Source organism: Panthera pardus, unplaced genomic scaffold, assembly GCF_024362965.1.
Source record: "Panthera pardus isolate Hobbes unplaced genomic scaffold, ASM2436296v1 HiC_scaffold_6, whole genome shotgun sequence".
Lineage (NCBI taxonomy): Eukaryota > Metazoa > Chordata > Mammalia > Carnivora > Felidae > Panthera > Panthera pardus.
This window is the reverse complement of record NW_026526991.1, coordinates 8309-32808: the sequence shown is the minus strand read 5'-3', so window position 1 is coordinate 32808 and position 24500 is coordinate 8309. Positions and strand designations below refer to the sequence as shown.

The window sequence follows — 24500 nt, the reverse complement described above, 5'->3', positions numbered from 1 at the left end:
GCCCACCCGGGGGAGGGGGGCGCTGTTACCTTCGCTCCGCGAGCCCCGGGGGCCCGGGGCCGGGGGCCGAGGGGCGGGCGCGTCGGCCCGGGCGGCGGCGGCGCGTCCCGGCGCGCAGCCCGGGCGAGTGGCTGGGCCGGTCTGCGCCGCCCTGGCCGCGGGCTCCGCGGGCTGGCTCCGGGGGCGGGGGCGGGGTGTGGGCGCGCTCCCTCCCCGCGCCTCGCCCCTCCCGCCTGCGGGCGGGGCCGGGCCCCCTCCGGGGCACCGATCGGGCCGCCCCGAGTGGCGGCGGGAGCTGGAGGGGGGCGGCGGGGGCGCCGGGCTGGCGGGGCGGGGAGCCGCCGAACGTGCGGGGAAGCCCCGGCGAGGCGACTCGGGTCGTGTGCGGCCACCCCTCCCCCTACCGGCGCCCCGCGTGGCCTTGGGGCTCCGTGACCTGACAACTCCGGCTCCTGCGCTCTCCAGCCGCTCCCTGTGGGAGTTTGGGAGAACCCAGAAGCCCGCCCGGGGCCTTGAATGCCGGAAAGACTCGCCTGGACCCTGAGCTCTCCACGCTGGGATGCCCGCTGTCTTTCTCCCGGTCCACCTGGCTCTCAATCCTCTACAGGCCGCAGGGGCGTCGGGGGCGCAGACCACAGCAGGCTACTTGCGGAGTGGTGGGTGGTGTGGTGGTCAAGGACGGGGGGCCCTAGAACCCCACAGCCTGGTTTCCCAGCCTGCCCTAGCCCCTGCTTAGCCTTGCTGTGCCTCGGTTTCCCATCTGTAAAATAAGATAATAACAGTAGGCATCGGAGGTCACGTTCTTAAGTGCTCTCTGCTCTGTCAGCACCTAGGAGGCTTGCGGAACAGGTAGATGAGATCACACCTCAGATGGATGGGTTTAGAAAGCATTATTGCGCACCCCCCTCCCCGAAACCCTACCCAGGAGGGGCAGGGGCAGCTATGCACGGGCACCTGTGTCACCCTCAAGGAGGGGAGACAGGGCTCTGATCCCTGCCTCATGTTTTTTTTTTTTTTTTGCCCTCCTCGGATACTCCCCTCAGACTGTGAGCTCCCTGGGGACAGGCAGAAAATCCTGGGGGCTGTCCTTGCCCGGAGACACCCCTAACAGCCTGCAGGGGAGTGGAGGGGCCCGACAAGTTTTCCCAGAGAAGGTGATACCTGACTTAAGTTGTAAAGGACACATAGGCAGGGGGAGGGCCGTAGGAGTGCACACGCCTGTGTCGTATGGGGAGCCAACCCAAGCAAAGATTCAGAGCTAAGGATCCACATGGAGGAGGCAGGCGCGGCTGGCGGAAAGCCTCTGAATGCTGTCCTGGCTGGAGACGAGGGCCATATTGACACACAGGGGGAGGAGACAAGGTTTGGCTGCTCACGGAGCGCTGGGCCTCTTTCAGCGGTTCCCTGAATGCTCCTGCCACCCAGGGACGGGGTTATTTCCCCAGCTGGAGAGATGGACGGGTGGGGAAACTGAGGCACAAAGAATTCCGGCACTTGTTCAAGTGGCACAGCTGTGGGACTGAGACGCCCGTCGGTCAGAGCTCAGGCTTGGAGGGGCTTTGTCCTGGAGAGAATTGGGGATGGTCTCAGGGGTGCTGCAGAGCATGGGTGAGGAAGAAGGGCAGGGATGGTGGGGAGCACAGTCAAGGGCTAGGAGAGAACTGGGCCAGGTGTTGGGGGCTTAACCTTGGGCTAGGTGTTCAGCCTCGCCCCAGCCGGGATGGGGAAGCCAGCAGGTGGCATGAGTCAGATGTGTATTTTTGTTTTTTGTTTTTTAACATTTATTTTTGAGAGAGCGAGACAGAGCGCGAGTGGGGGAGCGGCAGAGAGAGGTGGGGGGAGACACAGAATCCGAAGCAGGCTCCGGGCTCCGAGCTGTCAGCACAGCGCCCGACGCGGGGCTCGAACTCACAGACCGCGAGATCGTGACCCGAGCCGAAGTCGGTCGCTTAACCGACTGAGCCACCCAGGCGCCCCTCAGATGTGTACTTGGACGGTCTTACTCTTAGCCAAGAATGGACTGGAAGGGCAGTGATGGAGCCAGAGACCAGTGGCCACTGTCACTAACAGCGTTAGTAATAACCTGCCTTTATTGAACATCGAATGAACCCCGGGCCTTCCAGTCTCTTACCGGCACTGTGACATTTAGTCGTCGTGAGAGCCCCATAGCGACAATCCCGCCCTCGTGTCCGCTTTGCAGAGAAGTGTAATGACTTGCCCAAAGCCTCCCGCTGTGGCAGGATGGCCATACTTCCCTGTTTGCCCAGGTCGGTCCCAGCATAATTATTAACAAGTCTTTCACTCTCGAAGGTGACCTGGTTAGACGATACATTACTTGGTGGTTCTAGTCAGAGGGTCCCCAGAACGGCTGGCCTTCAAGGAAGCAGTTTAGTGCCGTGGCAAAGGCCCTGACCTCAGATCTTGGCCCGGCGGCTTCCCAGGCATCGTGTGACTGTGGGCGAGTCACTTGGCTTCTCTGAGCCTCAAGTTTCTTCTGTCTGTAGAATGGGTATAATGCCAGCACGGGCATCTGCTAGTTGCTGCCAGCCCGGAGATGGCTGAGAAAGCAGTCTGAGCGGAAACGGTTACCACCCACCGCACGCTGGCTCCGTCCTCTCCAACTCCCAGCCAGGGGCGGGGGACCAGTGCCTGAGAACCTTCCCGCAAGGTGCCAGGCACTCTGTCTCCACTAACTCACGGTGGAGCAATCCATGAGTCAGGACTTCTTTGCCCCATTTTACAGACGGGTAAATTGACGCTATGAGCAGCTCTCCCTTTGTTCAAAGCCTCTCTCCAGACTGAAATACCCTCTCCACGGAGACTGATCCAGCTCAGTGTGCCCCTCTGGAGAATGGGAGGAGTGGAGGGGTCTTGGCACCCTTGTGAAGGCTGCAGGGATGGGCAGTCCCCCATTTCCCGTGCTTTGGTCCTCCACTGATTTCTCGTGGTCCCTTTCCCTTCCCTGTGGAGGGGCGGTGGCCAGGAGCGCAGGGGTTAACCCTGGGGAGCCATAATAACCGTGTAAAATGCAGAACAAATGTCTCCCAGCGAGTTACTGGGAGCCCCTAGCTCCTCCTCTGTCCTAGAGGAACCGGGCCCCTTCCTTCGGCCTAATCACAGAGCTCAGCTGCCCCCTCCACTCACCCCTGCAGACCGGGTGGGCTGAGGCTTAGGGCTTATGGGAAGGAGGCAGTTTCTGGGCAGGGAGACCTCTGTGGAGCTAGAGCAGGACACAGCTAGAGCGGGGCACTTCCCCCTTGGGGACTCAAGTAATGCTACCGGCTGTCCACCCGGCTCCAGGGAGGTCTGGAGTGGGATCCTGGAGCTGAGTGAGTTGGCTTGGCCGTACCCGTCAGCCCTCATCCCGGCCTCTCCCTGGGGAGCGGAGCAGGTACCCTTTCCCTCCCGACGTCTGGGTGGGGGTCTGGGCAGTTTGAGCCGATGCTCACTGGCCCATTGATTGGTCTTCCCCGTCTTCTCTCTCCTGAGTGTTCAGGGGTCCGTCCGCCCATGGATGCAATTACCAACCCGTCTTTCCACACACTGCCCACACTCCTACTTCTGCGTCTAACTCCCCCTCTACCCATCTATTTACCTACCCATTCGTTGACCTCCTACCCACGCCCATCCAATCACCTAACTACTTCTTACTTCCGTTGACCCACTGCCTACACCCCCGTCCGTTCATTCATCCACCCCTCCACCCGTCTGTCCTCACCCATGCATCCTTCCACCCCCATCCATTTATACGCCTGTGTGTCTACCCACCCATTCTTTCCATCCAGCATCCTTTGACCCACACCCATTGGCTCACCCACCTGTCCCTTCATGCATTCACCCGTTCTTTTCCCCGTCCTTCCGATGAAGCGCCGGCCTTGACTCCCACCTGGCCTCTGTTGACCTTCACGGGTCTCTGGGCACGTCTTCCTTTCTCTCGCACTTACAGACCTCACTCACCTGCTTCAGCGGGTCACCCTTGGGCAAAACATCCTTAAAGGCTCCTTTGAAATGTCCCCTCCTCCTGGAGATCCTCCTTCAGAGGAGATCCTCTCCTCTACACCTGCTCCATCCTCCATATTGGTATCTGTGAATCTTCCCACGAGATGGTGATGTCTGTACTCCTGGCGCGTTTGGGGAACGAATGGTCACGGCGTAGGAGAGGAGTCCTTGTCTAGGATTGCCGCCACCATCAGGGCAGGTGCCCTCCTCCTGGGACCACTCTAGGGAGAGTCCCTGTGGGCTAGACCCCTGGCAGGGGCTCGGACACACACAGGCATTGCAGGGGGAGGCGACAGCATTGGGTTCTCGAGGGAGTTTGTATGGCAGACCGGCAATGGGGCCAAGGAGACTGTCGCCCACGCGATACCTGTAAGTTACACAAACTGAGTCCAAATCCCGGCTTTGCCTCTCCCCAGCAGAGTGACCTTGGACAGGCCACTTTGCCCGGGCCTCATCTGTGTCGTCTCTGATGAGCCGTAAGTCTCACTGCCTGACCTGTAACTAATGGTCAGGAAAGGGTAGCGAGATCACTATTGTTAACCATCCTCCTTTCCCCTGGAGGTGATTTCATTGAACACGTATGAAGTAAATTCCCTCTGTGGGTCAGGCCCTAGGTTGAGGTACCTTGTGAGGAGGCAGCAGTGAGTAAGGAGTGTAGTTCCTACTCTCCAGAGACTTCTGGTCTGGGAGGGAAGATATAGGCCAGGATCCTGGTGGGGATGAAGGGCCAAAACAGTGGTAGAAGGGGCCAGGGAGCCAGAGGACTAATGGAGGAGGTCTAGGGAGGCTTCCTGGAGGAGGTGCTATTTGAGCTGGGCTTTGTATCTTGGGGTAAGATTGCCCGCAGGTAAGCTGGGGAGAGGACAGGGCTCAGGAGGGTAGGGGATGAGCTGGGAAGGGTCTACTATGGAGGATGGGAGAGAGGCCTTGAACGCCGGGCCCTCTGTAGTGTGGCCTGGGCTAGCCCGGGCCACTGCTCTGCCCCCCCGTGATGGCTGCCCTCAGGAGTGGGGTGCCTTGGGATCCCTGTTGGGGTTTCCTCATTAACAGACTAGATTGCAACCTAGCCCCAAGTTTTTCTCCCCTGGTTGACCTTGAGGACAGGAATGTGGTCTGAGGGAGCCAGGGGATGGAGACCCTTCTGGAAGGAAACTGCAGCCCTCCCATTCCTTCCTCTTTACAGCAGAGCCCCAAGAGTCAACACTGGTTGTGGAGTGTCAGGGCCTCAGAGGGCTGTGGAGACACTGAGGCCCAGAGAGGGCAGGCCTTGTCACAGGGCTGCACAGCCGGTCCGCCGGAGAGCTGGCAGTCCCCGCAGCCACACACCCCGTGGCCGCCTTCAGTGTGGGTGAGCATCTGTGGAGTACCTACTGTGTGCCAGCTCCCAGCCCGATATGATGAAACAGACAGGCTCACAGACAGACAAGGCTCAGACCGAGCACGGACCTGGCAGGGCTTCCAGGAAGGCTCCCTGGAAGAGGCGGACGGACGCGTGCAGCTGTGCGAAGCCGAAGGCAGGAGAGCCAGGCTGGGTGTGTGTGCCCCACGGGGAGTCAGCTGGAGTGACAGCTGAGTAATGAGGGGAATCGGGGCCCGGCCCGCGGCTGGCGTGGGGCCGGAGGACAAGGTGATGGCAGATTAGTCCCTGGCCGCCCGGCCCCGGCTGTTTTCTGGAGGTGATGCCTGGGCGTGAGTGGGTTGTTGGGAGCAGTGGGGTCAGGATGGCAGTTAATCCCAAGGGTATTTTGGAGGGTGTGGCCGTGAGGCCCAGAGGGAGAGCGTGGCTCCCGGAGGCAGGCAGCTGTCAGGGCCGGAAACGCCTCTGGGGACGGGGCTGGCCGTATGGAACAGTTTTCTCAGCTGGACCCTTCCAGGCCAACTCAGCTCTGATTCCTTGTTCACTGCTCTACAGGGAAATGGGGGCGGGGAAGGGCCTCCCCGCCCCCCCGGCCCCCCCAGCCCCCCGCCCCCAGGCACGAGGCTCCCTTTCTCTGGGAGAACAGGACAAGAAGTTGCTTCGGGGACTAGGAAGGATGTAGGGTCAGTTCCTCCAGCCCCACCCCTGAGGAGGACAGTCAGGTGGATGGATGGAGGCGAGGGTGGGGGGGGTCTGAGGCGTCTGTCGTTGCAGGAGGCGGGGAGGGACAGGGTCAGGGCCAGGTGACCCTGTCGTCCCAGGGGTGATGGAGCCAGGTTCTCCAGAGCTGGGCCAGGCGTCCAGGAGCCTGGATGGAAAGGCAGTGAGGAGGGGTCCTCCCGGAGACCTTTGTTCTCGATGTTGGGGGCTGGGTGTGGAGAGAGGAGGGGCCAGGGGGACAGGAAAAGTATTTGAGGAGCAGAGACAATAGCCCATTCTCTGCCGTCCAGCCTGGCCCGAGAGATAGGCGAGATAGGCCCGTGGGCTGGAGGCCAGTGCTGCCTTGGCCTGACCATCTCCAGCATCCCCCCCCACCACCCCCGGCCTAGCCCGGCCCTTGGGGCTTCGTGTGGCCCTGTCTGGATGGGGCTGGGGGCTCCTTCCTCACCCTAGAGGCTCATTCCTGGGTGCGTGGGTCCATCTATTTTCTTCTAGCAAAAGCTGGCCGCCTTTGGTTGATGAAGGGCATTCACATCCGCGGTCTACAGAGGAGAGACAGGCAACTCGTTCGTGGCACCTGCCTGTTCCCACGGAGCTGGGAATCGAACCCGGCGGTCCTGGCTCTGAGTCTTGGGTTCACCCAATGATTCTCCTCCCTGCCGCTGCTTCTTAGCTCCTGGTTTCTTCCTGCCTCTCCTGGATGGATGGCCAGAGGGCGATCATCAGAAGCCAGGGGAATATTAATTAAGCACCTCCTAAACGTCAGACTCGAGTTGGAGCTCCGGGCTTGGTGCTTGTGTTTGCTGTGGTCCGCGCAGCACCATTCCGCAGGCGAGGGAACAGGCCGAGGAGGTAAAGTTACTTCCTCAACCTCTCACAGCTTGGAAGTGTTCCCACTGGATTCGAGCCCATGCCCGCAGTGTCCCCAGTGCCCTGCTGCCTCGAGGGCAAAGGCTCTGAGCCCCCCAGGAGACCCTGTTCCGTCAGTCTCAGTATGTGGGAAGGAACCTCACGTGCCACACACGCACCCTCGTGGGGCTGGACATGCTCAGAAGCATCCCTGACTGATGGGTCGTACCCACTACTTTTCTGGTCCCTGGGAGCTCACCCCAAGAGGACAGCTCTGCCGGTCAAGAACTTCTCTCTGAAACGGAACAGAAATCAACTCTCTGTAACCCCTGCTCACCGTTCCTCCTTCCACCTCCTGGTGCTATACCCAGATGCCCCCAGAGGTTCCCCCTTTCCAAATGTCTGCCTGGGAGTCAGAAGGCCTGGTTCCAATTTGTCCCAAGCTGCGGATCTTGGGCCAGTTCCTTGGCTTCCCCAGGCCTCAGTTTTCTCCTCTGTGAAATGGGAATAATAATGCCCGTGATCAAAGAAGATGCCTAGGGAAGGAGCTTTGCAAACACAGGCCGGGGGAGGGGGGGTGTCATGACGATCACAGATGTTTAGGCTTCTCGTACTTTCCTGAGTCATTCCACGGACTCAGTGGTCACATCACAGCAAGTACTTATTAAGCACCTGCTTGTTGGCCCTGGCAATGGGGCGCCACTCTCGCCTTTGAACCCAGGAATCCCTCCTCCAGCTCGCAGAGGAGAGACACAGTGGCTGGTACACTTTTATGTGCAGAATGACCTTTATTCATTCATAAAGATTCCAACAACATCCTCAGGGGTAAGCAGAGGATCTCACGGGTGAGGCCACTGGCCCAGAGAGGTGGAGTGACCTACCTGAGGTCCCACAGCACCTCCCTGCAGGGTGACCGATCAATTGATTCTTTTTAAGCTTTTTTTTTTTTTTAATGTTTATTTATTTTTGAGCCAGAGGGAGACAGAGCACGAGTGGGGGAGGGGCAGGGAGAGAGGGAGACGCAGAATCCGAAGCAGGCTCCAGGCTCCGAGCGGTCAGCACAGAGCCCGATGCGGGGCTCGAACCCGCACACCGTGAGATCGTGACCTGAGCCGAAGTCGGAATCTTCGCCGACTGAGCCACCCAGGCGCCCCGATGGATTCTTACCACCAGGCCGTTCCTCTGTCAGGCCTGCAGGGGTTAACTGGGCTGGCTGGTGCCCAGACCAGGAGCAGGGCGGGTGGCATGGAGAGCGAGGGATGGGGTATGGGGTATGGGTATGTAGGTCTCTGACTCCACCTCGGTGGGCAGCTTGAGCCCCTGCCAACCTCTTGTTGACTCAGCCCGCCTCTCCTCTGCCAAGGCCTCTGGCCAGAGCTCCCACGGGGAGGGTCAGGCTGCATTCTTCTCTGGCTAGAGCCTGGGGGTGGGGGGGGGGGAGGCTGGTACCTCCTGGTGGAGTCTGTGTGCCGCTCTGTGGGTGCCGGAATAGATGCTGGGGGGGGGGGGGAGGTAAGGAGATGGGGGAGGTGGTCAAGGTGGGGGACCCCAGGAGCCACTGCAGGGTGAATAGACTAGCCCGGGGACCAGGCTACTTGGGCGCATGGCTCAGGTTTGCCATTAATGAGCTAGGTGATCTCAGCAAGCCACCACCACCGTCCTGGGCCCACCCCCTGTCTCAATTTCCCCATCCATCAAATGGATACAGGGATAATAAACCCTGCCTGCCCTACCTCATAGCTGTTGGGAGGCTCAAAGGGGAAAACGAGTTGGGCCAGAGTGAACGCCCTTTGTAGTCCAAGGGCCCACGCACATGGCCAGCCTGCCATTCTCTAGGTGGAGGAAGCCAAGGGGAAGGGATTCAGGGACAGCTATCAGCCTTGGCCTGAGTCTGCCTGACATTCCTGTCTCCTCCCCATACTTGACATAATGACAATAACAATACCACTCGGAAGGCCAAGTGCACAGCCCTGGAGAGTCTGCAAAGTCCTTCCCTACCCATTATCTCAGGTCATTCCCGCCCCAGGGCCTTTGCACCGCTATTCCTTCGGCCCAGAACCCTCTTCCCCAAGATGAGTGAAAATTTGCCTCCTTCTCAGCCCCCAGTCACCTCTTCCAAAGCCTACAAGACCGCTCCTCTAAATTCACTTCTGCCCCCGCCCCTGATCCCACCAGCACCCTCCTTTCTGTGCCTCTGCGTCATGTCTTGAGTGACTGCCGTGACCTTGTTCATACAGGGGCCCCCCTCTGCCTCCTTCCCTCCCCCCCCCCCCCCCCCGCCCCAGGACATTAAGCTCCATGAGGACAGGTCCCATGACTGTCTTGGTGCGTGTGAGATGGCCCACAGCCTTTTGTGGTATCTATCATTGTCCCATCTTACGGGGGAGGAGCCTGATCTCAGAGAGGCTGAATAACTTGCCCAAGGCCACACAGCCTGGAGGGAGCTGGGGACTTCTTCCACAACTGCTTCACAACTGGCCCACCTGTCACCCCCACAAGGTCGAGCCTGTGCCTCCTTCCTGACGCACAGTAGGTGCGGCACACACACACGTTTTTGGTGGAATTTGGGGAGACAAGATACGCTGTCTAGAAGAGCATGCCCCTGGGCTTAACACACAAATCTGGTGGCTGCCCTAGGGGGCCTCTGGGCTGACACCTTGGGCCCAGGGTGGGGGCATCCCAGGGGCCTCCTTACTCTGCCCGGCAGGCTGGCTGGCCTAGAAGTCCTCCCGGAATTGCCTCGGCAGCTGCGGGGTGGCCGGATGCCCCACCCCCAGCGCCTCTGGGCCCTGAGCCCAGGCCGCAGGCGGATCTGTGGCTGGCACGGCTCCTTCGGTTTGGGGTGGGAACACCGCAGGGATTTTAAAAATAAAGGGCCTTGAGACAGTGGCCTGGCCCAGCCAGCGATGGGGTGGGGTGGGGGCCAGACAGGGACAATGGGATGCTGAGTCTTGGGGGCTGTCCACCCACAGGGCGCAGCCGGGCCGGGGGAGCCCCTTTGTCCCCTTCCCCCAGTAGTGCTGTCCCCCAAGAGCACCCCCTCCCTGCCTATCCGAAACATAGGTGTCACATACTTTCTGTGCACCTACTATGTGCTAGGCTTCAGTGAGGGCCGGGGTGGGAAGGTCCAGCCTCTCTCTAACTGTGCTGTTTTCCCCGGGGGCGGGGGGTCCCTCTCCTCCCTATCCAACCGCAGCCCAGGGCATGTTACTTCTCGAGTGCCTACTATGTGCTCTGACCCTTCAGCCTCACTGTGCTCCTCTCTGCTCTCACACTCCCTCAGGCCTCTCCCCATCTCAGGCCATTTCTGTCTCCCTCTCTCTCCTCTGGCCCAGCTAACAGGAAGCAGCCGGAGAGGTCAAGGGCCGCTGGGCCTTCAGAGCCCGGCCACGGTACACACAGGGGCCTGTCTGCGAGGGTGGGGGGGGGGACTTCCTGTTTATGAGAATCATAAGGACCCCTGGGGCGGTGCCGGGGACAGGACTCCCGGGCAGCAGCCCCTCTAGCCCAGACCTCAGTCCCTCCCCCGAGAGGCCCCACGCTGCTAGCTCAGACCCAGGCCATTGCCCTCCCCCTACACTGGGGAAGGCGAGAAGGGAGGAGGAGTGAGGAGTCTTTGGAATGGCCAGGAATGTGGGAGTCCGACGTCCCGAACGTCCGCAGGAAGCATCCGTGGCTCCAGGGCACAGCCCCCTCCAAGTCTGGACGACACGCCCCATTCTCTTCCCCCAACCGTAGGGCCCTCCCTTTGCTTGGATAGGGGAGGGCTGTGGGAGCCGGGAGGGAGGAGGCCAGACCCCATCCTGCCCCGCGGGGGCCACAAGACTTAAGCTCTGGCTTGACCAGCCTCTGGCAGCCACAGTCTCTCATCTGTGGGCAAGGGCCACGGGCCAGCAACTCCGTCAGCCTTCTTTTTCCTTCACCGTCTCCGGAGGGTGGGGCGGGGGCTGCCTGGAGGCTCAGGACCACTGGAGAGACCTCAGACCAAGACAAGTCTTCAACACCTCACAGAATCCCTCCACGTTCCAAGTCCCAGGTCCGAGCAGAGCACAGGTGCCGCCGGGGGTCAGGTGGAGGGGAGGAGCTGGCCAAAGTTGCCCCTCAGGAAGCAAACAGCCCCGCCCTCCTCCCCCACCAGTCAGCCTCTCCCAATCTGTCCTTTGGTTGCCCAACAGGTATTGACCCAGGGCCTGGAGGTCACGGCCAGGGGAAGAGGCAGGGCAGGGAGACTGGCCCTGTCCCTCTTGCCCTCCCTCCCTAACCCAGAAGGAGGTGAGCGACACCTGTCCTCTGTCTCTGCCAGACGCCCCCTTCCCGGCCAGCTTAGAGTACCTGGAGATATGGATCCTTCAGCCACAAGGTCATGACTATTTGAGGCAGTCATCCTCTAGACAGTGGTGGGGGCACGGAGAAGCCAGCTAACCCAGAGCCGGCAGTCAGGAAGGGCTTCCTGGAGGAGGCCGCCTCTCAACATGGAAGTCTACCATCAGGCAGGAAACGGTGTGCCTGACCCAGGAACCAGCCTGGTCAAAGGCACTGCCCTTCTAGAGAGGTGCTAGCGACATGATGGGGCTGGAGAAAGCAGGTGAGGGAGTGAGGGGAGATCGTGTGGGGTGGGGGGTGCCTCAAAGCCTGGACTTTCCTTGGCTCTGGAGCACCCGCTTTTGCCCTCGTCCAGGAGGCGGAGGGGAGTCCGGTAAAGGAACCAGCAGGATTCGGTGTGGGTACGTGGCCATGGTGAAGAGAAGGTCCTGGAGACTGGGACTGAGACCTTGGCCTCTAGCTCTGTGCAGCCACCCAGAGAGGCCACAGGCTCCCGAGAGAATTGCCCCGGGGCATCTAGGCACCTTCTCAGAGGACCTGGGGCTATTGGCACGGGCCACACTGTGGCGGCGAATAGAGCCCTGGCTCTTCCAAGTTCCAGCTCTATGACCTTGGGACCTAGGTCTCTGGCCTCAGTGTCCGCCTCTGTAAAATGGGGCTAAAGAGAGAACCGGCCTCAGAAGGCCGTTGGTGGGTAGAATTAATTTAGCAAAGCACCTGGCCCGAGGGAGGGCTTAGACCAGTTTACGAATAGTGGTATTACTAATTGGGAACAAGAGAAAGTTGGTTTTCCCCCAAGGACAGGGTGACAGGTGGGAGGAAGGTGTGTTAACCAGAAGCATCTTCAAAAAGTGACTTGAATTCTCAACTCTTTTGGGATCCCAGACTTGGCTGATTCAAGGAACCCCTGGGGCCCTTATTAAAGATATCAGCTTCCCGCCCCCGGACTCTGACCTGGCGGGGGGTGGGGGGGGGACGGGGGACAAGTCTCAGGATTTATAAGGAGGCCCCAGGCCTGAGCTTCTCCCTGACAGGTGTGGGGAGCATTCCTCTCTGATGACAAGGATTCACTCCACATGCTCCTTCTTGGGAAGGGAGTCCTTCAAAAGACCCTTTAAAAAAACAGCTACAGGGGCGCCTGGGTGGCTTGGTCGGTTAAGCGTCCGACTTTGGCTCAGGCCATGATCTCACGGTCCGTGAGTTCGAGCCCCGCGTCCGGCTCTGTGCTGACAGCTCAGAGCCTGGAGCCTGTTTCAGATTCTGTGTCTCCCTCTCTCTCTGCCCCTCCCCTGCTCACATTCTGTCTCTCTCTCTCTCTCCCTCTCAAAAAAATAAAGATTAAAAAATTTAAAAAAAATAATAAAAAAACAGCTACAGTTTGGAGAGTATTGCATCACCGGCTCTAAACCCTTTCTATGTTATTCATAGGAGTCTCACAACAATCCTGTGAGATGTAGGTAATTAGAATCGCTCCCATCTTATTGACCTGCCTCCAGCCCCTGGAACACTTGACAAGCGGCTTCTAGACTCTTGGGGCAGGAGCTGGGAACCCCTACTTTGTCCTTTTAAGAGTAGGACCTTTGAATCAAGAAATGGCTGGTCTTGCTTTAAACCCCTCTGGCAGGCGGAGAGCTGGAATGCAGCTTCCCGTGTCCTCCTTACCTCCTGTGGGTGCTCAGGAGTTCCTTCTCCCTGAGGTGGGTTCCCTACCTCTCAAATGGGGGTGCTGCACCTCCCTGGGTGTCCTCAGTGAGTCGCCAGCCCCGGGATGGGAAACGGGTTTGCAAGCGTTCTGGTTGTAGGTTCACTGGAACCTGGGAGTGGCCGAGTGGGGGTGAGGAGCGGGGACAGTCTAGGAACTAACTGCTCAAAGTCACCTGCACCCAGGGCTAGGCCCTTTCCACCTGGTGTCGCCCAGGCTACAGAGGCTCAGGAGGTCACTCGCACGGTGATGACGGGGCTGGGGGTGGCAGGGGTAGGATGAGGGGAGGTGGATGGGGCACCTGGTTTCTCCCTTCCTGCCCGACACCCCAACAGGCCCTGGCTGGTGACTGTTAGTGATTCACCAGCTTTAAGCTCTAGTTTCGTCTGTGATCAGGAAACGGGCCACTAGAGAGCCTGGGGCGTTTTCTGGAGAGCCCAGCGCCCTCCCAGAAACCAGGGGAGGGGGGTTGGAGGAGGGAGAGTGGGAGGGAGAAGGCAAAAGTTCTGGCTCCAGAGATGTGCATAATTTATTCTTGTCTTTGAGGAGGCTGAAAAAATTCCCAGGACCTGGAAACCATTTAGTGCTTCACTCCTCCCTTCTGGTTTATTGAAGCCCTTACCCCGCACCGGTTACCGCGGGCCTAGGGAAGCAAAGAAGGTTTTTGGGTGCTTCCTGGTGGGGTGACCACCGCGTCATCGGGTCCCTCCCGCTCAGTGCAGTGAGGGGTGTGCGCACAGAGTCCAGAAGCCACGGAGGGGACAGCGATTAGTCTGGGGTGGGGGGCCGCGGGGTGAATAAGGGGAGGCTTCAACAGTGTGTTCAACAGCTCTGAGGCCCCCACCGGGAGGAATGACAGCGCAGACCTCTGCCATTTCTGATCTCTTCTTCCGTCTGGGCCTCAGTTTTCCCACCTGTGACGTGGACACAGTAATGGTGCTTTTTCTCCCGGGGTTGTTATGAGAACTCCAAGGGTCCACACGTAGAAAGCACTTAGATGGGCACCTGGTGGGTGGTCAGTCAGTCCGAAGATGTTTTTAGCTGTCGTCGCTGCAGACTGGTGGGTATTGCTATTGCAGAGAACGTGGGTCAGAGCGTGCCTGTTATACAGGGAGGGGGCCTCCCAGGGCACTGCTTATGCCAAGGCGCAGAGGCATTGTAGCACATGGGCATGTTAGACATCGCCGGGGTGGGGTGCGAGGTGGGGAGAGGCACGTGAGGTACCTTTTTCCCTTTGGACATCATCCTTAGGGCAGCGGGGAGCTATGGAAGGCTTTTGAGCAGCGGAGTGACAAGATAGGTCGAAGCACCAAGAGCGTTGATAGACTGGAGGACCCGCTTGGGGCAGGAAGACCAGCGAGGAGGTGGCACAAGGGTCTGGTAAGAGATGGGGAGGCCTGAGCTAGGGCAGTAGGTGGGAGGGGGGGTTGGAGAAGGCAGGAGATGAAGGTGGGGGACCCAGAGCTGACCTGGCTGTGATGATACATGGGTGAGTAAGCACAGTGGCTGAGGGGAATGGAGGGGAGCCCAGCTGTGCTGGGAGTCAGGATACACGAATATACTTAGGAGAGGATGTTTGGGGAGGGCTTTGAAGGGTGTATAGGAGTTCTACAGGGGACCCATAGGGAAGGGCACCCTAGACAGAGCACCAGCGAAAGCAAAAGTGTAGAGGTATGAAAGAGCCCATGTTTGGAAAGCAGTAGGTAGGTTGGAGTTGGGATCTGGGGAGCAAATAGTGGGGTCAGGAGGTGGGGGGCTCGGGTACCACCCTGTAGGCTACTGGGGGTGGGATCCGCAGGCCGAGCAGCAGGGGGGGATTTTATTTATTTATTTTCTTTAAATTTTTTTTTTTTTTAACGTTTATTTATTTTTGAGACAGAGAGAGACAGAGCATGAACGGGGGAGGAGCAGAGAGAGAGGGAGACACAGAAGGAAGCAGGCTCCAGGCTCTGAGCCGTCAGCCCAGAGCCCGACGCGGGGCTCGAACTCACGGACCGCGAGATCGTGACCTGTGCTGAAGTCGGACGCTTAACCGACTGAGCCACCCAGGCGCCCCAAATGGGGGGGGGGGGGATTTTAAACATCCGTGTTAATTTCCTGGGGCTGTTATAACAAATGGCCACAAACGAGGGTGGCTTGAAACAGAAATGAACCCTCTCACAGTTCTGGAGGCCAGAAGTCTAAAATCAAAATGCCGGCCGGGCTGTGCTCCCTCCGAAGGCGCCAGGGGAGAGTCCTTCCTTGCTTCTTCCAGCTCTGGCGGCCTCCTTGGCTAGTGGCCGCACCCCTGCAATTTCTGTTCCCATACGGTCGGTGTCTGCTCTCGCAAGGACGCTTGTCATTGGTTTTGGACAGTCCAAGATAATCTCATCTCTAGATCCTTATCTTGATAACATCTGCCAAGATTCTTTCTCTAAGTGAGGTCACAGTCACAGGTTCCAGGCGGGACCTATCTTTTCGGGGGCCACCACTCAACCCGCGGGCAAAATCCTAAACAAGATCCAGATGGATCGTCTTTCCCCTTCTCCCTCCTTCCGGGGAGGCCAACCCCTCCCGCCCTGCCTCCTTGAGCAGAGCCACCCTCCGTCGCTCCCCCCTTCCACCCCCAGGGCCCAGAAGTGCGCGATCGCGTGAGTCCACGCGGATTTCCCCCCCCCACCCCCCCCCTGCTCTCCGTCCCTGCAGGAGCCAACGCCCTAGAGGCTGGGACCTCGCGGGACGCGCGGGGGGAGGGCGCCACCTTGTGCCCCTTTCGGAGCAGTGCGGACGGAGGCTCCGGCCGGGTCCCCGCCCCGCCGTCGGCTAGTGGCGGCCACTTACAGAGCTCCTGCTGTCCGCGGCCGCTCCGCCCCCGTCCATCGGTTCTGCCCGCATCAGTAGGAAGTGGGGGTTGTTACCGCCACTTTTCAGGCTAGCGGACCCCGGCCCAGAGGTCACACAACCTTCCACCCCCGTCTGACTCCAAAGCCGCAGCCGCTATCCACAAGCGGAAGCTAAACCTGTGCTCGGGATGGGGGCGGGCGGGGCCGAGCTGGGCTGCCGCCTTCTCCTTGGGTCTCTGTTTCTCCATCGGCAAAGGGGGTCCGGGTGCACGTGTGAGCCCCCCACCCCCCTCGGGCCTCAGGCGGCCCCCTGCAGTTCTCTGATCCCGACCGAATCCCCCCCCCCCCGCCCCCCCAAAACTCAGAGCTCAGCCTTTCCCTGAGGCACCCTTTTGGGCTTTTGAACATTTTTCTTTTTTTTTTAGGTGTCCATTTTTTTTTTTTTTTCTGTAAATACTTCCAAGTGTGTGCGAACTAGCTTACTAGTTTTGAAAATACACTTGAGCAAACTTCACGCAGGCCTCCAGCCCCCCCCCCCCCCCGGAAAGGCAGTCCGCCAACGGCAGCTTCTTCCACACCCTTCGGGGGATTATAGACGTGCACGTAGACACGCCCACGCGCGTATATTCGCCGCCGCCCCTCCTGCTCTAAACGCACGGTGGCATGCAATATACCTTGTGCATTTACTTTTGTCCCTTAATTACATGTCTGCATTTGATCCATACTACTAGGTAAAATCTGCTGTTTGGGGTACAATTTCCTTTTTTTTTTTTTTTTTTTTTTTTTTTTTGCTTTTAAGTTTATTTTGAGAGAGAGAGAGTTGGCGAGCAAGGGAGGGGCAGAGAGAGAGGAAGAGAGAATCCCAAGCGGGCTCTGCGCTGTCGGCAGGGAGCCCGAGGTGGGGCTCGATCCCACCAACCGTGAGATCAGGACCTGAGCTGAAATCAAGGGTTGGACGCTCGGCCAGCTGAGCTCCCTCCCACTCCCTCCCCCCCCCCCCCCCCCCAGGCGCCCACTGGGTGTAATTTTCTTTTTTTTTTTTTAATTTTTTTTTTTCAACATTTTTTTATTTATTTTTGGGACAGAGAGAGACAGAGCATGAACGGGGGAGGGGCAGAGAGAGGGAGACACAGAATCGGAAACAGGCTCCAGGCTCCGAGCCATCAGCCAGCCCAGATGCCCGACGCGGGGCTCGAACTCACAGACCGCGAGATCGTGACCTGGCTGAAGTCGGACGCTTAACCGACTGCGCCACCCAGGCGCCCCTGTAATTTTCTATTGAAATGTAACTACCCACACGCATATATCTTGTAAGCGCATATAGACAGAACACAAAATGCAGCCAGCGCCCGGATACAGCCATGGAACCCAAAGCCTCATGAACCCTCCCTGGGCCTCCTTCCCACTCCCCACAAAGGGAACCACGGTCTCGACCTGTCAAATGTTGATCTATTTTTGTTCCCTGTGTAAATGGGATCATACCCTCTTTCGTCTGCAGCGTCTTTTGCTCGACATCCTGTTTGTGGGACCCCACGTTGTTGCCTGCAGTTGTACATTAATTTACTCTCATCGCTGTGTGATCCTTCAGTGTGGGCATACACCACACTTTATTTCTACTCTTGATATTCTACTCTTGATAGACACTTGGGTAGTTTACGGGTTTTTGCCTGTTACAAATAGTGTTGTTGTTTTTTTAAGTTTTTTAAAAATGTTTTTATTTATTTTTGAGACAGAGAGAGACAGAGCATGAGCCAGGGAGGAGCAGAGAGAGAGAGAGAGAGAGAGAGAATCTGAAGCAGGCTCCAGGCTCTGAGCTGTCAGCACAGAGCTTGATGTGGGGCTTGAACTCACGAACTGTGAGATCATGACCTGAGCTGAAGTCGACGCTTAGCCGACTGAGCCACCCAGGCGCCCCACAAGTAGAAACTTTTTACTGTATATGTGGATTGCAAATATCCTCTCCCACTTTGTGGGTTGTCTTTTAACTCTTCTAAAGTATATTTTTTTATTGAACATATTTCTTCACTTTAATATAGTCTATATATCTATATTTAAATTTTTTGTTTTTTTAATGTTTTTTTTTATTTATTTTTGAGCGAGAGAGACAGAATACGAGTGGGGGAGGGGCAGAGAGGAGACACAGAATCCATGAAGCAAGCTCCCAGCTGTCAGCACAGAGCCTGACGTGGGTCTCGAACCCATGAACCACGAGATCAAATGGCTCGAACCCATGAACCACGAGATCAAATGGCTCGAACCCATGAACCACGAGATCATGACCTGAGCCAAAGTTGGATGTTAAACTGACTGAGCCACCCAGGTGCCCCTATATATATCTATATATTTTAATGGTTAGTGCTTTTGTGTTCGGTTTAAGAAACCTTTGCCTGTTCTAAGATCGTGAAGATGTTCTCTTGTATTTTCTTCTAAGGCTTTATTGTTTGAATCTTTCTCACTTAGGTGTAGACTTTATTTCTGTTTATGGTGTGAGGTAGGGGTTGTGGTAGGCTTAAAAGTGGGCTCCCAAAGACGTGCACATCCTAACCCCTGCAACCTATTACCTTATATGACAAAGTGTTTGCAGACACGATTAAGTTAAGGATTTTGAGATAGGGAGATTATCCTGGATTATGTAGTGGGGCCCTAAATACAACCACATGTATCCTTATAAGAGGAGGGCAGAGGGAGATTTCACACACACACACACACACACACACACACACACACACACACAGTCACGTTTTCCCCAATTCTGTCCAGTTGACCCAGCACTGTTTACTGAAAAGATCATCTTTCTGCACTGCAGTGACATTTTGTCATAGATCAAGTGTGTGTTGTTTCTGGACTCTGTTCTGTTCCACTAGTCTGTTTGTTTGTTCTTGTACCAACACCACACGGCCTGAGTTTCTATACTTTTAATAGTTCTTGTTATCTGGTATAGTAAGTTCTTCAGTTTTGTCCTTTCTTTTTTTTTTTTTTTCTTTTTTAGAGAAAGAGAGAGCAACAGGGGAGAAGGGCAGAGGGAGAGAGAGAGAGAGAGAAAGAGAGGGAGAGGGAGAATCTCAAGCAGGCTTCTTGCTCAGCATGGAGCCCACTGTGGGGCTCGATCCCATGACCGCAAGATCATGACCTGAGCTGGAAGAGTTGGCTGCTTAACTGAGTGAGCCATCCAGGTGTCCCTTGTTCTTTATTTTTGTATTTTAGGGAAAACACTTTTGCTTTGCATCTCCATATAAGTTTTGGAATCAGCTTGTTAATTTCAGGGGGGAACTGCTTGGGATTTTGATTGGGATTTCGTTGAAACTGTAATTTGAAAAGAATCAATATGTTTACAATATTGAGTCTTCTCGTCCATAAAAATGATATATCCCTCAATTTATTCAGGTCTTATTTTTTTTTTTAACTTTAATGTTTATTTATTTTTGAGAGAGAGAGATAGAGAGAGAGAGAGAGGGAGAGAGAGAGAGAGAGCGTGATCAGGGGCGGGGCAGAGAGAGAGGGAGACACAGAATCCGAAGCAGGCTCCAGGCTCTGAGCTGTCAGCACAGAGCCCGACGCGGGGCTCGAACCCACGAACCGCGAGATCATGACCTGAGCCGAAGTCAGATGCTTAACTAACTGAGCCACCCAGGTGCCCCTATTTAGGTCTTATTTAATTCCGGTTCGTTTAGATCTTATGTAACGACACAAAATTGTTCTTTAAAAATGAGAAATTGAGATATAATTCACATACCATAAAACTCGCCATTTTCAAGTGTACAATTTTTAGTACATTTACGAAGTTATAAAGTCATCACCACCAATTCTCGAATATTACTAACACTCCCCAGAGAAACTCCATACCCAGTAATGGTCATTCCTTATTGTCCCCATCCCCCGCATTTGACAACCACTGGAACCTTCTGTCTCTATGGCTTTGCTTCTTCTGGACGTTTTGTATACACGGAACCAAACAACGAATGACCTTTTGCGTCTGGTTTCTTTCACTTAGCATAACGTCTTCAAGGTTCATTCACGCGGTAGCGTGCGTCAGGACTTCATTCCTTTTGGTGGCTGAATAATATTTAATTGTACGAATATACACATTTTGTTCATTCGCGAATCAGTTGATGGGCATTTAGGTTGTTTCCACTTTGGGGCGATTATAAATAGCGCCGCGGTGAACATCACGTGTAAACCTGTGTGTGGGCAGATCTTTTCAATTCTCCTGGGTATTGGATACCTGGGAGTGAAAATTCTTGGGTCATGTGGTAACTCTACCTTAAATTTTAACTCTACCTTTAAATACCTGCTAAACTCTTTTCCACCGTGGCTGCCCCTTTTTGCCTTCAGCAGTGTGAGGGAGGGGGTTCTAATTTGTCCGCATCCTGGCCAGCCCTTAGTACCGTTTGTCATTTTGATTACCGCTATCCTAGTGGCCGTGAAATGGAATCTCACTGTGGTTTTTTTTTTTTTTTTTTTTTTTAGCATTCCACGGTGGTTTTTCAAGGGGCCGTCACAGAGGCCGCACGCTCCCTAGGCAGCAAGAGGGGCCCCGCCAAGCTCCTGCCCCGAGAACCCCACTCAGCCTCAAGCCGCCGGAGCTTTGAACTGTGTCTGCAAATCGACGCTTGGTCTGGATTTATTTGGTGCGTCTATTAGCAAGATGTGTCCTAAGGTATCAGCAAAGCCTAAGAGAGGTGGTTTTTTGGGCCTGGGAATGCTAAAACATGTTTCCATATAAACGAAGGGTAACTGTTGTTCGCTTTATAGCATTTCAGCTTACAAAAGTTTCATAGGAACACTTGCGGATGGCAGGCACCTGTATTTCTAGGAAGGTGATGTTTTTGACGCTCCCATAGATGGTTTGGTTTAATTCTCTAACATAGATTTTATTTTCCGTAGAGCGGTTTCAGGCTCACAGCAAAACTGAGTGGAAAGTTCAGAGAGTTTCCACGTGTTTCTTACATGCGGAGCTCCCCCCACTGTCAACATCCCGGTTTATCGAGCAACTTGACACATTGTTACCCAAAGTCCGCGGTTTACATTAGGGTTTGCTCATGGTGTTGAACGGTCTATGGGCTTGGACGAATGTGAGATGATATGTGTCCGCTATCACGTACCCCACAGAACAGTCCTCACTGTCCTAAAAATCCTCTGTGCTCGTCTATTCACCCCTCCTTCCCCTGCCCCCATCCCAGGAAACCACGGATCTTTTTGCCGTCCCCACAGTTTTGCTTTTTTTCCAGAATGCCGTAGACTTAGAATCCTATAGTATGTAGTCTTTGGTTTCTTTCATCTAGTAATATACATTCGTGTTTTTCATGGCTCGATGGCTCGTCTGTGTTTGGCATTGAACAATATTCCATTGTGTGGCTATGCCACGGTTTATTTACTCATTGACTTACCGAAGGGCGTTTTGGTTGCTTCCAAGTTTTGGCAACGGTGAATGGAGCTGCCGCAGACGTCCATGCTCAGGTTTTCGTGTGGACTCACATTTTCAACTCCTCTCGGTAAATACCCAGGAGTGCGCCCGCTGGGTCTTATGGGAAAATTGTGTTTCATTTTCTTAGAAACGGCCAAACTGTGTTCCCAAGTAGCTGTAGCGTTTCCGCATTCCCACCAACCAACCGCGAAAGAGCGTTCCTGTTGCTCTACGTTCTCATCAACGTTTGGTGTTGTCAGTGTTTTGGATTTTGGCCCTTCTTCTTTTTTTTTTTTTTAATTTTTTTTTTCAACGTTTTTTATTTATTTTTGGGACAGAGAGAGACAGAGCATGAACGGGGGAGGGGCAGAGAGAGAGGGAGACACAGAATCGGAAACAGGCTCCAGGCTCCGAGCCATCAGCCCAGAGCCTGACGCGGGGCTCGAACTCACGGACCGCGAGATCGTGACCTGGCTGAAGTCGGACGCTTAACCGACTGCGCCACCCAGGCGCCCCTCATTATTGTTTTAATGTGCCGTTCCGTGCTATATGCTGAGCATCTTTTAAAAAAATTTTTTTTAACGTTTATTTATTTTTGAGAGACAGAAAGAGATTGAGAGCAGGGGAGGGGACAGAGAGAGAGAGGGAGACACAGAATCGGAAGCGGGCTCCAGGCTCCGAGCTGCTGGGGCAGAGCCCGACGTGGGGCTCGAACTCATGGACCGTGAGATCATGATCTGAGCTGAAGTTGGACGCTCAACCGACTGAGCCACCCAGGCGCCCTGATGCGCATCTTTTAAAAAAAAATAGTTTTACTTCTTGTTTGTTTTTAAATATCTTGGAGTAATTAATATCCGTATTAATTAATTAATATCATATTAATCCATATCCACATCCATATTAATTAATTAAGCAATTAATAGCCAACATCAGTATATATAGCTCTACTCCACCTTTATTTTTTTTAAATGTTTATTTATTATTTAAAAAATTATTTTGAGTTTATGTATTTATTTTGAGAGAGAGAGAGAGAGAGAGAGAGCACGAGTGGGGTAGGGGCTGAGAAAGAGGGAGAGAGAATCCCAAGCAGGCTCTGCACCGTCAGCAGAGATCCTGATGTGGGGCTCGAACTCACCAACCATGAGATCATGACCCCAGCCACAGTTGGACATTCAGCTGACTGAGCCATGCAGGTGCCCCAAGTTTATTTATTTACTTAAATATTTATTTATTTATTTTGAGAGAGAGAGAGAGAGGGCGCGTGAGCAGGGGGAGGGGCAGAGAGAGAGGGAGAGAGAGAGAGAGAGAATCCCAAGCAGGCTCCGTGTCAGCGCTAAGCCTGATGTGGGGCTCGATCTCGTGAACCGTGAGATCATGACCTGAGCTGAAATCAAGGGTCAGACGCTTAACCGATTGAGCCACCCAGATACCCCAAGTTAATTAATTTTTTTTTTGAGATCATGACCTGAGCTGAAATCAAGGGTCAGACGCTTAACCGATTGAGCCACCCAGATACCCCAAGTTAATTAATTTTTTTTTTTTTTAGTAACCTCTACACCCCACCTGGGGCTCGAACTCATGACCTAGAGATCAGTGTCTGTGTCTGTTCAGATCTTTTGTCCCTCCTACCCCCCTCTTTTTTTTTTTTAGTTTTCATTTGAATAATCTCTACACCCAACGTGGGGCTGTAACTCGTGACCCCAAGATCAAGAGTCCACCGACCGAGCTGACCAGGTGTCCCTGCCCCCCCTTTTAAGCTGGGCTGTCTGTTTTCTTTTTGTTGAGTTTTAAGAGTTTTGTATAGTTTGGATACCAGACTTTTATCGGATATGCCTTTAGGACTATTTTCTCCCAGTTTGTGGCTTGTCTTCTGATTCTCTTGAGGTTGTCTTTTGCAGAACACACGTTTTAAATTTTAACGAAGTAACACCTTGGAGTAATCACTTCTCTCATGGATTGTACCTTTGGTGTTGTATCTAAAAAGTCATCACCGAACCCAAGGCTGTCTAGATTTTCTCCTATCCTATCCTCTGGGCGTCTAATGGCTTCAGTTTAAAAATGTTTTATATTTGTGGCAAGTGGACAGAAATGTAAGGTGATTTTGTATACTGACCCCATATTAGTGACTTTGCTAAATTCACATAAAGTTGTTGAGAGATGTGTTGAAGTCTCTTTCCATGACTGTAGTTCGTCTGGTCCTCCTGTTAGTGCCATTAAGGTTTTTTTTCTTTCTCTTTTTGAGTTGGTTTTTTATTTTGAGAGAGGGAGAGAGAGAGAGAGAGAGAGAGCGAGAGAGCGAGTGTAGCGGGGGAGGGGCAGAGAGAGAGAGGGAGAGAGAGAATCTCAAGCGGACTCTGCATTGTCAGCACAGAGCCAGACGCAGGGCTCGATCCCACAAACCGTGAGATCATGACCTGAGCCGCAGTCGGACGCTCAACCGACTGAGCCACCCAGGGGCCCCTGTGTTCTTATGTTTAAATCGTATTTATTGTAAGTATGTATGTATGTCCTTATTTATAGCGCGAGCAGGGGAGGGGCAGAGACAGACAGGGAGAGAGAGAATCCCAAGCAGGCGCTGTGCTGTCCTTGCAGAGCCCAACGCGGGGCTCGATCCCCAAATCAAGAGCGGGACACTCAATAGGTTGAACCATCCAGGCGCCCTGAAATTGTGTCTCTTGTAAGCAGCATGTCTTTGGGTGGGTTATTTGTATCCAGTCGGCCATTCTCATTTCTCCCTTGGAATATTTGGAGTGATGGGGAAAAAAAAAAACAAAACTACATATTTCAATTTAATCAGAATGAACCGACTCTTTGAGGTGGAAGATGGAATGACCCTTGCCCTTGAACCCGCTCCCCTCCTTCCCGCTTCCCAGTTAATGTTGTTTATATTATTTTTGCTCTGTTGGCGTTTATAACACTTGAATTCTGCGTGTGTGTGTGTGTGTGTGTGTGTGTGTGTGTGTGTGTGTTTCCGCCGTAACCTCTTCCCTTGTTTAGTTTTAATTCTATACTGAAGTGCATTTCAGGCTGGCCCCAGTCCCCACAGCTTCTCCATTTCTGAGCTCATTTCTTTAGCGACGTCCCTGGGGTGGCTAGGGTCGCGATTGTCTGCAGCGTTTGCTTTCGCTTTACGTTCGCTTTACGTCCCCTTTCATTTGTCTTAGGAACTGGCTCGTGGTGAGACTTCACTCGAAAAAGTGGTTTCCACTTCACCTCCAGGGGGTTGGCTAGAATTCAACTTACTGCCGCCTGTGTTGGTGGGGATGTGGAACTCACTCGTGTGGCAAGACTGCCTGGCGGGTGGCCGGGGGCCGAACAGAGGCC

The 24500-nt window shown here is 54.8% G+C and overlaps 1 protein-coding gene and 1 long non-coding RNA gene across 2 annotated transcripts in view; one reads left to right on the top strand and one right to left on the bottom strand.

The window, feature by feature from the left end:
• The window catches only part of CDC42EP1 (CDC42 effector protein 1), a 7960-nt gene extending 7804 nt beyond the window's left edge, over positions 1-156 (bottom strand). Inside the window, exon 1 of the mRNA XM_053894996.1 lies at positions 30-156. The gene's annotated coding sequence lies outside the window, so the exon portion shown is untranslated. The remainder of the gene's footprint in view (positions 1-29) is intronic.
• Positions 1-24500, top strand: part of LOC109265230 (uncharacterized) — a 26037-nt gene extending 1537 nt beyond the window's left edge. Inside the window, exons 2-3 of the long non-coding RNA XR_008419499.1 lie at positions 14202-14330; positions 24341-24500. This is a non-coding gene — a long non-coding RNA (uncharacterized LOC109265230). The remainder of the gene's footprint in view (positions 1-14201; positions 14331-24340) is intronic.